An 18,516-nucleotide genomic window follows, 5' to 3' on the forward strand; every position below is an offset into this window, starting at 1 on the left:
CATGACATCCATCAGTGTCAAGCCTTATAACTGTTTGCGTAAGGGCCAGAGATAGACCCACGCGTTGCTCGATTTGTGAAGCCCTTTCTCAAATTATTTCACTTCCCAGGGCATTCGTAACATTATCTGTATCTCTGATGGATATTCTCTGTTCTCCATGTCCTCCTACGTTGTGCACTGGTACTGGGTTTATCATCAGAGATAAGTAACAAATATTGTCTAGGGATTAAAACTGTTAGCAAATAAGCAGCTAACGACTCAATCACTGCGGATGGTGGTTCCAGCACAGTGGGGCAATGCGCAGGCTGTATACACTATGATTAATTCTTTCATGGTTAATTTCCGTAATGGTGATTTTCCTTGGTCTGCACGTTTCCCAGATCTCAGCACACGTGATATTTTTTACTTTTTTCTTGGGAAGTTGTAAACTGAGGTTGCACGTAATCGAACCTCGAATACTGAACGAACTTAGCACTCACTCCGTCGTCAGGCCACGAGTGGCCTACCGGGACCAACCTAGCGCCGTGTCATTCTCCGAGGAGGATGCGGATAGGAGGGGCGTGGGGTCAGCACACCGCTCTCCCGGCCGTTATGATGGTATTCTCGACCGAAGCCACTACTATTCGGTCGAGTAGCTCCTCAATTGACATCACAAGGCTGAGTGCACCCCGAAAAATGGCAACAGCGCATGGCGGCCTGGATGGTCACCCTTCCAAGTGCCGACCACGCCCGACAGCGAACCTAGAGAGAGGACTCGCCAAAAAGCACCTACCATAGTAAATCAAGCGCCAGGAGACTTGAAGAGTGCCTAACGAAAAATGGACACAACATATATGACGTCATTTTCAAATCATAATATTTCTTTTGTGAGCTTTTTATATGGGTCTGAGCTGGAAATGAATGAAAGTGTGAGAACATGTTGAAGGAACTATCTGAATCCCGCACAGAAAACTGGGCGTAACATGGGGTGAGGTGAGCATGAATATAGCGCCAACCCGAGGCATTTGAAGGAATGGTAAAGGACTGTGTGTGTGTGTGTCAATCAGCGAGCACCTGTGGTGCACTGTGGTGATTTTCATCATTAGAGTATGGCCGGGAGACATTTGAATGACTTCACTGGAAGAAGGACAGAATGTGACGGGTGTAGCCCAGTAGATCGGTATTTTTCACAGCATTCTTTCGTGCGCTGCTGCCCATAGTACAGGAGGTGGTCGACCACAGCCAACTAGCTGTGTAACAGGCAATAAGAGACTCACGCCAAACAGTGGGTGCAATTGCAATCATATTTAACAGGACTGCAAAGCAGTTGCAAGCAGTTGGAAGCCCCACGTTGGCACGGCGACTGCGTGGAGGCAATCTCTTTACAGGACGATCAGCAGGCTGTGTTTCATTGACACCACAAGTGGTTGGCACCGTCTGCGATGGTGCCAAGAGTATAGGAGCCTGACAACCGAGTAGTGCCATCGTGTGCTTTTCTCGGATGAGGGAGGGTTCAATCTGACTAGTGGTTCTGGATGCACCCTCATGTGGCGAGAGGTGTGAACGCGTAGTGGAGCAAGGAACATTGTCGAACACAATCGTTTTGGTGGTCCAAGTGTTGTGGTGTGGGGTGGCATAATGTTGCATGGCTTTCCATCCCCCTTATGATTGAACACGCCACCGGTCAAAATAATTGTGACACTCTACTCCTTTGCCGAGTGCGGCTTTTCGGGGGTGCATTCGGTCACGACTTCATTGTTATGGATGACATTGCGCGATAGCATCTAACAGCGCAAGTAGAAGAGTTCTAGGAAGGACAGGATATTCGGCGAATCGGTTGATCTGCCCGTTCCCATGCCAAAATCCGTATCGAGGTACTTGTGGGATGCGTTGCGGAGACGTTTAGCAGCACGTCCACGTGTACCAACGACCATCCAGCAACCTCGCTGATGAAGGAATGGAACTCCCTACCACGGGAACTCCGTACCAACCGCGTTGGTGCACGTTGCACAGAGCGCATGTGTGTCCGTGGTGATCACGCTCTCTGTTAACAACCATGTCTCGCCTTTTGTAATGTCCAGGCTTGCCATCATTAATCGCAGTGGCTTCAAAAGAAAGATTGTCTTTGAACGAAACTTTCATCTCTGGTAATGTCATTGCGTATTTGATGCAGTAACGTTCTGTGCTATATTGTAGCAATGTTATTTGGCAGTGACAGATCATGCAAAAGTCATTTTCATCCTTAAGCTGTGCACGCCAGTGTATAAAGGCCAGCTACAGTAAATTAAAAATCATAAAGTCGATTTCCACCACACAGTATATCTATCGTAGTTTCTGAGCTCTGCACCCATGGCGATTCATAATCCGTCTCTATAAATATGGCATTTTACGTTCTTAGAGGGTCTATACAAGGACCTTTGTGTTGACTGCAGCAGAGTACACATGGCAGCCCCTAGTGGCTTGCACCTCTGTTGCATTTTATTTTAATTCTGACTATCTGACGCTGTCAGGAATGACCGCAGTTTTCGTATTTTTTGGTACGTTATGCTGTAACATTTTGTTTTAATTTTGTCCGAAGAAGGTGTCCCTTGTGACACCGAAACCTAGGTCACATATTAACTCTGTTCGCGACTGAGGGCTGTGTTTTTCAAAATTTTGTAATAAGGAGAATCCCATTTGCATTTCAAAGACACAGACCATGACGTACCAGCGAGACAAAAATCGTTCTACCTGTTTCTGTGGAGCACCACCATCTTCCAGCTACAGCACTAGTTGTCTTATACAGGGTGTTACAAAAAGGTACGGCCGAACTTTCAGGAAACATTCCTCACACACAAATAAAGAAAAGATGTTATGTGGACATGTGTTCGGAAACGCTTAATTTCCATGTTAGAGCTCATTTTAGTTTCGTCAGTATGTACTGTACTTCCTCGATTCACCGCCAGTTGGCCCAATTGAAGGAAGGTAATGTTGACTTCGGTGCTTGTGTTGACATGCGACTCATTGACTTACAATACTAGCATCAAGCATATCAGTACGTAGCATCAACAGGTTAGTGCAATGTTTACTAACGCAGAGTTGGCAGATGCACATTTGATGTATGGATTAGCACGGTACGATAGCCGTGGAGCGGTATGTTTGTATCGAGACAGATTTCCAGAACGAGGGTGTCCCGACAGGAAGACGTTCGAAGCAATCGATGGCCGTCTTAGGGAGCACGGAACATTCCAGCCTATGACTCGCGACTGGGGAAGACGTAGAACGACGAGGACACCTGCAATGGACGAGGCAATTCTTCGTGCAGTTGACGATAACCCTAATGTCAGCGTCAGAGAAGTTGCTGCTGTACAAGGTAACGTTAACCACGTCACTGTATGGAGAGTGCTACGGGAGAACCAGTCGTTTCCGTACCATGTACAGCGTGTGCAGGCACTGTCAGCAGCTGATTGGCCTCCACGAGTACACTTCTGCGAATGGTTCATCGAACAATGTGTCAATCCTCATTTCAGTGCAAATGTTCTCTTTACGGATGAGGCTTCATTCCAATGTGATCAAATTGTAAATTTTCACAATCAACATGTGTGGGCTGACGAGAATCCGCACGCAATTGTGCAGTCACGTCATCAACACAGATTTCTTGTGAACGTTTGCGGAGGCATTGTTGGTGATGTCTTGATTGAGCCCCATGTTATTCCACCTACGCTCAATGGAGCACGTTATCATGATTTCATACGGGATACTCTACCTGTGCTGTTAGAACATGTGCCTTTACAAGTACGACACAACATGTGGTTCATGCACGATGGAGCTCCTGCACATTTCAGTCGAAGTGTTCGTACGCTTCTCAACAACGGATTCGGTGACCGATTGATTGGTAGAGTCAGACCAATTCCATGGCCTCCACGCTCTCCTGATCTCAACCCTGTTGACTTTCATTTATAGGGGCATTTGAAGACTCTTATCTACGCAACCCCGGTACCAAATGTAGAGACTCTTCGTGCTCGTATTGTGGACGGCTGTGATACAATACGCCATTCTCCAGGGCTGCATCAGCGCATCAGGGATTCCATGCGACGGAGGGTGGATGCATGTATCCTCGCTAACAGAGGACATTTTGAACATTTCCTTTAACAAAGTGTTTGAAGTCACGCTGGTACGTTCTGTTACTGTGTGTTTCCATTCCATGATTAATGTGATTTGAAGAGAAGTAATAAAATGGGCTCTAACATGGAAAGTAACCGTTTCCAGACACATGTTCACACAACATATTTTCTTTCTTTGTGTGTGAGGAATGTTGCCTTAAAGTTTGGCCGTGCCTTTTTGCAACACCCTGTAGATCAGTACCTTTTTTTATCTCTAGCTTGCGGTTGACCACATGCCACTCGAAATTCCTAACGTATATCTGATTTGATCCATTATAAATGGTTCTGGAAGCCTGCGTCTGTGAATACAATATAAATAACTCATCTGCTACAAGTCACGGTTTTCTATATTTTATTTTTCACACAACGCGTTTCGGGAAGTGATTTACATTTTCATGTGCGCTTATTGTGTTTGTTATGTCATTCCTATGTGATGTTCTCGATGTGTGAGATTCTGATTCATTTCGTTGACTTTACTGCAATATATAAGAAAACACGCGATATATAGCAGTAAAGTCAACGAAATGAAGCAGAATCTCACACATCGACATCACATAGGAATGACATAACAAACACAAAAAACGCACTTGAAAATGGGAATTATTTCCCGAAACGCGTCGTACGTAAAATGAAATAATGGAAATCGTGACTGGTAGCAGATGAGTTATTTATAAACCTATTATTCCTAACCTATAATTCAAATGTACGAGTACATCACCGACAGTATAAGAAAATGTACACTGTTCTCCACTGTATGCAGTTCTCCACTGCACTTTCTACGAAAAGGAAAAAAAAATAATAATACAGATACGGAGACTGCTTCAAAACAGCAATTTTTACCACGGATCACATGGCTTAGCCACGGCCTGGGGGATGTTTCCATAATGAGATATTCATTCTGCAACGGAGTGTTCGCTGATGTGAATCTGTGAGGACGGGGCGTGAGTCGTGCTTGGGTAGCTCAGATGGTAGAGCACTTGCCAGCGAAAGTCAAATGTCCAGAACTGGACTCTCGGTCCGGCACACAGTTTTAATCTGCCGGGAAGTTTCATATCGTCTCACACCCCGCTGCAGAGTGAAAATCCCATTCTGGAACTGCTCCTTCTCCATGATGATGCTTCACACAAGTCTGCGCACCCGAGAGGAGATCACAAAACTTCGCTGGACTGTTCTTCCTCCTCTTCAGTACAGCCCGGATGTCGCACCTTCCAACTTCCATCTGTTAAACCCAATGAAGGATACACTCCGCAGGAAGCAGTTCGTGGATGATGGGGAGATTATCGACACAACAAGGCGTTGGCTCCGACGTCGACCAGTAGAGGGGTAACGTGACAGGGCCTCCCAGTAGGGCGGAGCAAGGCCGTCGCATTGAGCGGAGATTATTTTGAAAATAAAAAAAAAGAAAACAGGTTTCTGTCGTCAAAAGGTTGAGGAATGTTATGGAATCCAGGAATCCTAATAAAATCAACCTGCCTTCACAAAAAAGAGGTATGTTGAATACTCATTCAACACCCCTCATATTTCCTCCACGACACTGATAGGCAGAATGAGTACTGTTTCTTTTTACATGTTGCAAAGTACTTGTCTGATTCAAAAGGCGAAAGAGCAACGAGAAATTCAGGAGCTTAAGGGGACCACACCGTGGTTCAGGTCGAAAAAAAATCGATTTTCGGTTTTCATCATATTTAGATAGATTAAGGTTTTATGTAACTACTCTGAAAAGGATTTTGCTGAATTTTCTTTTTTCGAGCATTTAATGAGCATTTTCCTACTACGTGTGTTTACGTGTCACGACCACTTTTCTGTCACCTACTTTTCTGCGAATATTTCAGATCTTTATATCCCCTACATTGCAAATTATGGATTTTTTATTTACTCCCGGGTGTGTTGGCTATCCTTGGAATGCAACTGTCGCTATTCTTTTGTTTCTGCTGTTTGTAAACAACACGCTTTCAAAAACGCGGTTAGTTTTGATCAAGTGTGATCGTGAGTAGTTGTTATGCTAACGTTTGCAGTGCTCGTTTACGTGTGTTTTGTTGTGTTTATTGAAGATGATGAAACGTAAAGGCATTTTCAAGAAACGACAATTTAGAGCAATCAAGTTTAGAAAGCTTTCTGTACAGGAGGTTATGTCGTCTGGCAACGACGTTTCTAATTGTAATTCTTCAACAAGTGCATCATCAAGGAAGCTCTCACCATTTCAAGAGAGTTAAAACAAATTTATTGTAAGTGACAGGGGATGCAGTAACATTATTATAAATTTGAGAATATTACCAGATGTAATTTCTAAATTTGTACAATATAGACAGTGTGGTGAGTCACAGAGTGTGAAAATTTGTGAGAGTGCTAGTGGGAGAAAAGGCCTAGCAATTGCTTTGGATTTACTTTGCACAAAATGCTCAGCTGTGATTTCATTTATGAGTTCTTCAAAACCAGATGCAAGTGGCCCTTATGAAATCAATACTAGATTAGTTTATGCCTTACGATCCATTGGCAAGGGCATGGCTGCAGGGAGAACATTTTGTCAGTGATGAACTTACATCAACCACTAAATAAATTTGAAAAACTGACGGCAATATTAGAGAAAACTGTATGTGAGGTCATTGAGGAAAGTATGGAAATGGCTGCTAGGGAAGAAAATGATGGATGTTCAGATATTGCAGTTGCACTTTATGGAAGTTGACAGAAAAAGAGGACATACTTCTCTGAATGGAGTAGTGACTGACACGAGTGTAGACACTGGTAAAGTGTTAGATGTGGAGATATTTCAAATGTTTTAAAGTCAATGAACATAAAGAACACAACTGTGTGGCTAATTTTAGAGGAACAAGTGGTGGTATGGAAGTTCACGGAGTACAACAAATATTTCATCGCTCCGTAGAAACATCAGGCGTACGGTACACCAAATATTTGGCCGATGGTGACAGTAAGGCATACCACAATGTGGAGAACTCTAAGCCATATGGATATGCCATTATTAGCAAAATAGAATGTATTGGCCATGTTCAAAAACGTTTGGGAACAAGGTTGAGAAAACTAACTGTTGATATGAGAGGAAAAAAATTAGAAGATGGAAAATTGTTGACCGGACAGGGGCGGTGAACTAAAACTGAAACAGAAAACTTTCAGGTATAATATGGGCAGGCTATTAGGAGAAATCCTGAAAATCTGTAGGCAATGAAGAGAGATGTTTGGGCCATATTCTTCCATAAGTCCTCTACTGATGATAAGCCATGTCATGGATTGTGTCCATCAGGAGAAAATTCGTGGTGCAAATACAATAGGGCTCAGGCAACTGGAGAATCTTATTCTCACCAGCATTCTCTTCGTGCTGCTGTTATTACAGCAATTAAACCTATTATCAGAGACTTGGCTCATCGTGATCTTTTAAGGAAATGTCTGCATGAGTAGCCACAGAATCCAAATGATTGTTTCAACAGCATAATTTGGAACCGCCTTCCTAAAACTGTGTTTGTAGGCATGCGTACAATGAAACTAGGAGTTCATGATGCTGTTACTACATTCAGTTGTGGTAATATTGGAAAACGTAGGGTACTTAAAAAGCACTGAATTGATCCTGGTGAAAATACACTCCTGGAAATGGAAAAAAGAACACATTGACACCGGTGTGTCAGACCCACCATACTTGCTCCGGACACTGCGAGAGGGCTGTACAAGCAATGATCACACGCACGGCACAGCGGACACACCAGGAACCGCGGTGTTGGCCGTCGAATGGCGCTAGCTGTGCAGCATTTGTGCACCGCCGCCGTCAGTGTCAGCCAGTTTGCCGTGGCATACGGAGCTCCATCGCAGTCTTTAACACTGGTAGCATGCCGCGACAGCGTGGACGTGAACCGTATGTGCAGTTGACGGACTTTGAGCGAGGGCGTATAGTGGGCATGCGGGAGGCCGGGTGGACGTACCGCCGAATTGCTCAACACGTGGGGCGTGAGGTCTCCACAGTCTGAGATAGAGAAGATCCAAAGAAGAGCGGCGCGTTTCGTCACAGGGTTATTTGGTAACCGTGAAAGCGTTACGGAGATGTTTAATAAACTCAAGTGGCAGACTCTGCAAGAGAGGCGCTCTGCATCGCGGTGTAGATTGCTCGCCAGGTTTCGAGAGGGTGCGTTTCTGGATGAGGTATCGAATATATTGCTTCCCCCTACTTATACCTCCCGAGGAGATCACGAATGTAAAATTAGAGAGATTAGAGCGCGCACGGAGGCTTTCAGACAGTCGTTCTTCCCGCGAACCATACGCGACTGGAACAGGAAAGGGAGGTAATGACAGTGGCACGTAAAGTGCCCTCCGCCACACACCGTTGGGTGGCTTGCGGAGTATCAATGTAGATGTAGATGTAGATACATCGATGTTGTCGCCAGTGGTCGGCGGAAGGTGCACGTGCCCGTCGACCTGGGACCGGACCGCAGCGACGCACGGATGCACGCAAAGACCGTAGGATCCTACGCAGTGCCGTAGGGGACCGCACCGCCACTTCCCAGCAAATTAGGGACACTGTTGCTCCTGGGGTATCGGCGAGGATCATTCGCAACCGTCTCCATGAAGCTGGGCTACGGTCCCGCACACCGTTAGGCCGTCTTCCGCTCACGCCCCAACATCGTGCAGCCCGCCTCCAGTGGTGTCGCGACAGGCGTGAATGGAGGGACGAATGGAGACGTGTCGTCTTCAGCGATGAGAGTCGCTTCTGCCTTGGTGCCAATGATGGTCGTATGCGTGTTGGCGCCGTGCAGGTGAGCGCCACAATCAGGACTGCATACGACCGAGGCACACAGGGCCAACACCCGGCATCATGGTGTGGGGAGCGATCTCCTACACTGGCCGTACACCACTGGTGATCGTCGAGGGGACACTGAATAGTGCACGGTACATCCAAACCGTCATCGAACCAATCGTTCTACCATTCCTAGACCGGCAAGGGAACTTGCTGTTCCAACAGGACAATGCACGTCCGCATGTATCCCGTGCCACCCAACGTGCTGGCCAGCAAGATCTCCGGATCTGTCCCCCATTGAGCATGTTTGGGACTGGATGAAGCGTCGTCTCACGCCGTCTGCACGTCCAGCACGAACGCTGGTCCAACTGAGGCGCCAGGTGGAAATGGCATGGCAAGCCGTTCCACAGGACTACATCCAGCATCTCTACGATCGTCTCCGTGGAAGAATAGCGGCCTGCATTGCTGCGAAAGGTGGATATACACTGTACTAGTGCCGACATTGTGCATGCTCTGTTGCCTGTGTCTATGTGCCTGTGGTTCTGTCAGTGTGATCATGTGATGTATCTGACCCCAGGAATGTGTCAATAAAGTTTCCCCTTCCTGGGACAATGAATTCACGGTGTTCTTATTTCAATTTCCAGGAGTGTATGATCACTGGACTGCAACATTGTGATAAAATGAGGATGGCCGATGCAGACAACTCTGCATCTAATATGGCCAAGAAATGGTTCAAATGGCTCTGAGCACTATGGGACTTAACTTCTGAGGTCATCAGTCCCCTAGAACTTAGAACTACTGAAACCTAACTAACCTAAGGACATCCCACACATCCATACCCGAGGCAGGATTCGAACCTGCGGCCGTAGCGGTCGCGCGGTTCCAGACTGTAGCACCTAGAACCGCTCGGCCTGGCCAAGAAAGCAAGACAAACATCGAGGAAGGTGAAAAAGAAGCTGGAAGACCTGCTAGAGGCCAAAGAAGGGCCATCATATGCAGCAGGTCAGTTTTAATTCACTGTAAGTAACAAATTTCAAAACATTTTTTCTATAAGTCAATTTCGCGCAAACTAAAATTTTCAGTACATATGCTCCATTGTATCAGAAACTATCAGAGATAAATGAATGAAGTTTTCAGAGTCTCTGAAAAGCCACCTCTGGTACTAAATTCATTAATATTTCCCCATTAGGAAGTTCACAAAAATATTTTCTGCAGAAAAAAGTTAATATTTTTTGTTGATAAATTTAAAAAAGTTGGGTTGTTTTGGGGGCAGAGACCAAACAGCGAGGTCATCGATCTCATCGGATTAGGGAAGGACGGGGAAGGAAGTCGGCCGTGCCCTTTCAAAGGAACCATCCCGGCATTTGCCTGGAACGGTTTATTGAAATCGCGGAAAACCTAAATCAGGATGGCTGGACGCGGGATTGAACCGTCGTCCTCCCGAATGCGAGTCCAGTGTGCTAACCACTGCGCCGCGTCGGTCGGTTTTTTTAAAAAAAATGTATTTCTTAAAAGTTATAAAATGGATAAAGTAGATTTTAGTACATTTGGCTCTATTAGCATCATGTAACATACAGTAAAGATATTAAGGTCCTGCATCAAATAGTTTTTTTCAGAAATGGGTCAAATACTTGACTAAATTAACATGGGTTACATAGGCAGGGTGTGGTTGCCTTAATGACATAACAGAAACCCCTGTTTCTCCCCAATGACCCCTCTGCTCTAGAATCTAAGTGCAGATCCAGACGCAGATTCGTTACGTCCGTCGACTGATCGACCGGCTCTCAGCCTAACTGCGCGGGTGATGCGAACGGTAGTGCGCCGAGAACGGCCGGCTCTCATAGCCGTCCTTAAAAGCCGTCCGCAGAGTGGAGAACGAGAGGAGACGGGGGGCCACTTAAGGCTGCCGGCGACGCCCACTCGTAAACACGCGTCTCCCACCCAGCGTCGGCGTCGCGTCAGCTCTGTCCTCGCAGAACACCACACCAGTCCAAGCAGAGCCTTCTGTTCCAATCCTGACATCAGTCATCCGTCTCCTCCCGGCTTATTCTAAACTGGGCGTATCTGCTATTGCTGACGTCCTCCTTGATCAGAAGTACTGGCCATTAAAACTGCGGCACCAAGAAGTATATCAAAATAGAAAATTTTTCTTACTACGGCTATACAGTACAGTAAAAAGAGTACATGATTAAAGTTTTAACTGATATGGCGGAATACAGAACGCAAAATTTAGCATTGAGAGCTACTCCCTCTGGCGAAGACAACAGCTGTAACTAGGACTGTTGATATTTTAAATTCTTTTCACACTACAGGCCATTAAAATTGCTACACCAAGAAGAAATGCAGATGATAAACGGGTATTCATTGGACAAATATATTATACTAGAACTGACATGTGATCACATTTTCACGCAATTTGGGTGCATAGAACCTGAGAAATCAGTACCCAGAACAACCACCTCTGGCCGTAATAACGGCCTTGATACGCCTGGGCTTTGAGTCAAACAGAGCTTGGATGGCGTGTGCAGGTACAGCTGCCCATGCAGCTTCAACACGATACCACAGTTCATCAAGAGTAGTGACTGACGTATTGTGACGAGCCAGTTGCTCGGCCATCATTGACTAGATGTTTTCGATTGGTGAGAGATCTGGAGAATGTGCTGGCCAGGACAGCAGCCGAACATTTCCTGTATCCAGAAAGGCCCGGACAGGACCTGCAACACGCGGTCGTGCATTATCCTGCTGGAATGTAGGATTTCGCAGGGATCGAATGAAGGGTAGAGACACGGGTCGTAACACATCTGAAATGTAACGTCCACTGTTAAGAGTGCCGTCAATGCGAACAAGAGGTGACCGAGACGTGTAACCAGTGGCACCACATACCATCACGCCGGGTGATACGCCAGTATGGCGATGACGAATACACGCTTCTAATGTGCGTTCACCGCCATGACCCCAAACACGAATGTGACCATCATGATGCTGTAAACAGAAACTCGATTCTTCCAAAAAAATGCCGTTTTGCCATTAGAGCACCCAGGTTTGTCCTTGAGTACACCAACGCTGGCGCTCCTGTCTGTGATGCAGCGTCAAGGGTAACCACGGCCATGTTCTCCGAGCTGATAGTCCATGCTGCTCCAAACGCCGTCGAACTGTTCGTGCTGATGGTTGTTGTCTTGCAAACCTCCCTATCTGATGACTCAGGGCTCGAGATGTGGCTGCACGATCCGTTGCAGCCATGCGGGTAAGATGCCTGTCATCTCGACTGCTAGTGATATGAGGCCATTGGGATCCATTACGGCGTTCCGTATTACCCTCCTGAACCCACTGACTCCATATTCTCCTAACAGTCATTGGATCTCGACCAACGCGAGCAGCAATGCCGCGATGCGATAAACCGCATTCGCGATAGGCTACAATTGGACCTATATCAACGTCGGAAACGTGATGGTACGCATTTCTCCTCCTTATACGAGGTATCACAACAACGTTTCACCATGCAAGGGAACTTTATACTGTTTGTGTATGAGAAATCGGTTGGAAACTTTCCTCATGTCAGCACGTTGTAGGTGTCGCCACCGGTGCCAACTTTGTGTGAATGCTCTGAAAAGCTAATCATTTGCATATCACAGCATCTCCTTTTTCTCGGTTAAATTTCGCGTCTGTAGCACGTGATCTTCGTGGTGTAGCAATTTTAATGGCCAGTAGTGTATATTTCATTTCCCAGGTTCAGAACTCCAGCACGAAGTTGCAGAATTGTCACGCACCTATCGAGACACGTCAAGAACTATACCATGGAGCTAATGCTGTAAGTATCACAGTGGGTCAGATGCACGTTAAGAGCGCATTTGAGCGCAACCTAACGCGTGTGCCCAACATGGGGGCACTCCGAAATCGTCTAGGCGTAGGGGAGTCACGTGGTCCCACGCTAATCGTTTACCGTGAGAGCAACAATGTGACGATATCACGACGTCAGAGTCAACCGTCATATCCAATAAAGTATAACATCAATTATTGTGAATGGGGCAACGCAGTTTTAGCTGTAATGTACTGTCTTCAATCATCCATCTTTACTTTCTTAAAAGGAGCGTCCATAAAGTACGTGTGTTGTTGGCGCATGACGTGGAGAGTTTTGATTGGTGGACTGCAGCTTTGAGGCGTGAAATCGTAAGTAACAGATGATTTTATGCGGACGTTGTCAGTTTACATCTGCTAGCATGCTTAAATCGATCAGCTCAGCCTAGCGCCAGTTTACACGCCATACCACACTTTGCTTGCAGAACTGCTGGACATGGTACCGCTCGGTATGTGGAGCCACGAACGGTTCCTGCAAGATGGAGTCTCAAACACCAACTCGTCGTTAATGCGCGAGAACAGCGAGCAGACAACGTTGGGAGACATTAGACAGGTTGGATAAGATCTTTTCGAGAAGAACGGTCTTTTCGGTCGTGATGAAGACGTCAGTGAGAGTTGAAATACAGGGGGTGGGCAAAAATAAGGAAACAAGGAGAACATAACATATTACGTTGGGAAACATTAGACAGGTTGGATAAGATCTTTTCGAGAAGAACTAAACTTCGGTCGTGATGAAGACTTCAGTGACAGTTGAAATACAGGGGGTGAATAAAAATAAGGAAACAAGGAGAACACAACATATTACCACGCCTAATCTTTTGGCATTCAAAACAGCTTCCAGTCCTCTCGGAATGGATAGAAACACGTCCTGTATTGTTTGTAAGGGAACTTTATACTGTTTTCCACAGAAAATGGTGGAAATTTCAGGTAACGATGATGTTGGTGGATAGCGATTAAGCATCCTTTCCAAGATGCTGCTCCAGGCGGGTGTAAAAATAAACGTGCGCAACGCAAAATAATAAACGCTAAAATGAAGATTTCGCCATGTGTGACTACCCCTTGAAGCAGATCTCAGGATCTTTTAATGGACTTTAACATATAAATTACAACCTAAACATAAATGAATGATTAAGACAACTAATACTACTAAATGATAAACGTTGTTCCTGCTTGTATATTTATTGTAGACTAAAAAACCTTTATATTAAAAAATTTACATTTCCTAAATAAAATTACTAATCACTTGCCAAATTCTGCCCCTTATTATGACTGCGCGCTTTAATTTCAATAACGCTCGGGGGCTGGTTGTTGTCCCTACATTTCTGTCGGCATTCCACTATTAAGATGGCTGAGTGGGCACCTATCGAAGGCCAATAAATTAAAAAAAAATACTTCCGTCCCTGTTGTGACGTATCGGACGATGTTTTTCCGCTTTCCCTGCATGGGGTATACCAGGTGTACCGGTATGAAATGAACGTTTTTTTGTGAAAATGAATCACTAATTTTGAATTGAAAAGTAAAAACATTTTATTCAAAGTACTGACCATTGCTGTCTATATATTTTGACCACCTTTCTGGCAATTTGTGGACACCACGCCATTAGAAATGTTCGTCTTTTGAAGCAACCCAATCAAACACCCAATTTTCGACTTCTTCGTAGGAGTCGAAGTGTTCCTCAGTAAAATGCGCGTCACATTGATGAAAACAAATGATAGTCGGAAGGAGCCAAGTCTGGTGAATACGGCGGGTGGGGTAGCAGCTCCCGGCCAAGTGTTTTGATTGTATCCTGAACCAGTTTTGCGTTGTGTGCAGGTGCATTGTCGTGTAAAAAAATTATTTTGCCATGTCTTCTGGCCCATTCTGGTCTTTCTTCGATCAATGCATACTTCAAATTGACCATTTGTTGTCTGTAGCCATCAGTATTCACAGTTTCACCGGGTTTTAGAAGCTCATGATACACCACATCTTTCTGATCCCACGAAACACAGAGAATTTTCTCCTTGCCGAATCGATCTGGTTTCGCAGTCGATGTTGATGGTTGTCCTGGATTAACCCATGATTTTTGCTGTTTACGATTCTTAAAATAAATCAATTTGTCATCGCCAGTAACAATTCGATGCAAAATTATTCACAGTTTCACCGGGTTTTACGAGCTCATGCTGTACCACACCTTTCTGATCCCACCAAACACTTGCCGAATCGATCTGGTTTTGCAGTCCCGGATTAACCCATGATTTTTCGCGTTTAAGATTCTTAAAATAAATCCATTTTTCATCGCCAGTAACAGTTCGATGCAAAATTGATTTTCTTTCATGTCTTTGAAGCAAAATTTGACAAATGGTTTTTCGGTTTTCTATTTGTCTTTCATTCAATTCTCGTGGCACCCATTTTCCACACTTTTGGATCTTTCCCATAGCTTTCAAACCGTCAGAAATTGTTTGTTCTGCAACATCTTAAATTCTTACATCAAAATTATTATTTCTGAACTGTTGAGACCATCTTTTTCATGTTGCTTCTGATAGAGCATGATCACCATACGCCTCGAAAAGCATTCGATGCGACTCTGCAGCACTTTTTTTTTCAAATGAAAACCAAAAATTAATGCTTTCCGCAAATCATCACTTTCTGGTACAAAATTCGACATTGTTAACACGATGAAAACATATGATGTTGTTTGTCTTTGACAGATGTCATACCAAGCAAACAAACAAAAAATAAGGCTCGTTCACAACAAATGTTCCCTATCGACACACTTGTATCTTAACGCTCATTTCATACCGGTACACCTGGTAAATCTTCGATACGATGCTCTTGAGACACCAGCCACTTCGTCTGTCTTGTTTACGGACGCATCCACCATATGAACACCAAAAATTTACCCACGTTCGACTTCACTTAGCTCCGATACTATGCATTCGCAACTACATAGAACACCATGCTTACCACGACTGACGTACGCAACGTATTCTGGGCATTGTACAGGTGCCGTTTGTGGTCAAATACAACAGCGTAACCTGCGGGCTTGGCTAGCATCAGCATTTATGTTCAGACATACATTTCCTTACTTTTTTAAAATAGTTTCTTTTCCGAAACAGTCTCATAAAATTTCAACAACCAATTTATGTTTCGACCGTCTCAGATAGTCTTCACATCATAAGAATGAGATGGTAGTTCAGGCGCAACCACTTTGAGAGAACCACATTATCATTTGATAGTTTCGTCCGAGGAAACACGCTTCCCATTCGCGGATGCTCAGGGAATTGTGTTCGCTGGTGCAAGAAAATTTCAGCAAGTAGACAACAACAAAACCACCATCCTTAGAACGGAGAGTAGAGCTGTGGAACATTGAAAGTGATAGAAAAGGGATATTTCTATATTTTACAACGTTTCGGTTGCTGCCATTTTCAGATCAGAACTTAGAATCCATAAAACAAGTTGAGTGTCATTTGAAAGTGATTTACGCTGCAGACATTATGCGGAGGTGAAAAAGCTTACATGGGATAGACCAGCTTGGAGACCGACATCAAATCTGCCTTCGGACTGAAGAGCGCAGTAACACCATTAATATGAACAGTGATTAAACGAGGATGAATAATTTATGTCATCTCAAGAAGGTGTCTTCGAAGACCACGACATAATCGTCGTATTCGCGCAAAAGACTCACAGATTTGAATCTTAATACTTATTCCTGTTTGATATCTGCATGGTGTTTCATGTCCACGCAGACAAACTTTGATAAACATCCGGGCAAACACAAAGGAACTTTATTTTTATTACAAATTATTAAACACGTCACAACGACACATTGAACTTTAAATTATATTAAGCCGTGGCGGCTGGCGCTAGGGTGTTCTACTTGCATCGCTGATATCGATATTCAGCTGTCCTGCTATCTTTGACTGCTTCCCCGGACGGTTTTCCGGGTGAACGTGTGACGAGAGAGTGTCCGGTCTGCGTTCAACGAGCCAACTTGTGTTGAAAACCTGCCTGCTCCCTAACCGTGGTGCATTGGCCTCGCCGTGCTCGCCGCCCTTGTCTTTTGTCGCGCCGGATGTACGGTGCCGATAATTTGGCGCCTTCACGTGCAAAATTGTGGTGGATTCGTCATCTCATACTGAACAGCTTCCCAACTCGTAGTATGCAAGCTCCAAGTTACGCATGACTTTTATTCTGTGTTTAACTAAGAAGATCGTTGAAACTTATTGTGGCATGGATAGCTGCCGGAGATGGTTCTGAACTTGGTTCCACATTGACTAGTTTAAGGAGGCTAATGTTTCTCATTTCGTTTATCATCATCTGTGGAGCGTGTGTTTTAAGTCGTTTTCACGCAAGTTTTAACTTGTTTTAGGACATATTGACCGCTTGGGGACTGGTTGCCGTTGTGTACGCGCCCAGCAGCCGTAGGCAGGATTTTGTATGCTTATTTAATGTTGGAAGTGCCTTAAGGCAACTGGAAGAGATCTCTAAGTTTCCTGCTAACTTACTGGGAGACGGGTAATGTTAGAGTAATTGCTCCATAATAATGTGGGGGCATGCTTATTGCACTACTGGCCATTAAAATTGCTACACCAAGAAGAAATGCAGATGATAAACGGGTATTCATGGGACAAATATATTATTCTAGAACTGACATGTGACTACATTATCAAGCAATTTGGGTGCATAGATCCTCAGAAATCAGTACCCAGAATAACCATCTCTGGTCGTAATAACGGCCTTGATACGCCTGGGCATTGAGTCAAACAGAGCTTGGATGGCGTGTACAGGTACAGCTGCCCATGCAGCTTCAACACGTTACCACAGTTCATCACGAGTAGTGACTGGCGTATGTTGATGAGCCAGTTGCTCGACGACCATTGACCAGACGTTTTCAATTGGTGAGAGATCTCGAGAATGTGCTGGCCAGGACAGCAGTCGATCATTTTTTGTATCCAGAAAGGCACGGACAGGACCTGCAACACGCGTCGTGCATTATCCTGCTGGAATGTAGGGTTTCGCAGGAATCGAATGAAGGGTAGAGACACGGATCGTAACACATCTGAAATGTAACGTCCACTGTTAAGAGTGCCGTCAATGCGAACAAGAGGTGACCGAGACGTGTAACCAGTGGCACCACATACCATCACGCCGGGTGATACGCCAGTATGGCGATGACGAATACACGCTTCTAATGTGCCATCACCGCCATGACGCCACATACGAATGTGACCATCATGATGCTGTAAACAGAAACTCGATTCTTCCAAAAAAATGCCGTTTTGCCATTAGAGCACCCAGGTTTGTCCTTGAGTACACCAACGCTGGCGCTCCTGTCTGTGATGCAGCGTCAAGGGCAACCGCGGCCATGGTCTCCGAGCTGATAGTCCATGGTGCTGCAAACGTCGTCGAACTGTTCGTGCAGATGGTTGTTGTCTTGCAAACCTCCCTATCTGATGACTCAGGGCTCGAGATGTGGCTGCACGATCCGTTGCAGCCATGCGGGTAAGATGTCTGTCATCTCGACTGCTAGTGATATGAGGCCGTTGGGATCCATTACGGCGTTCCGTATTACCCTCCTGAACCCACTGACTCCATATTCTGCTAACAGTCATTGGATCTCGACCAACGCGAGCAGCAATGTCGCGATGCGATAAACCGCAATCGCGATAGGCTACAATCCGACCTTTATCAAAGTTGGAAACGTGATGGTACGCATTTCTCCTCCTCATACGAGGTATCACAACAACGTTTCACCAGGCAACGCCGGTCAACTGCTGTTTGTGTATGAGAAATCGGTTGGAAACTTTCCTCATGTCAGCACGTTGT

Source organism: Schistocerca piceifrons, chromosome 3, assembly GCF_021461385.2.
Source record: "Schistocerca piceifrons isolate TAMUIC-IGC-003096 chromosome 3, iqSchPice1.1, whole genome shotgun sequence".
Lineage (NCBI taxonomy): Eukaryota > Metazoa > Arthropoda > Insecta > Orthoptera > Acrididae > Schistocerca > Schistocerca piceifrons.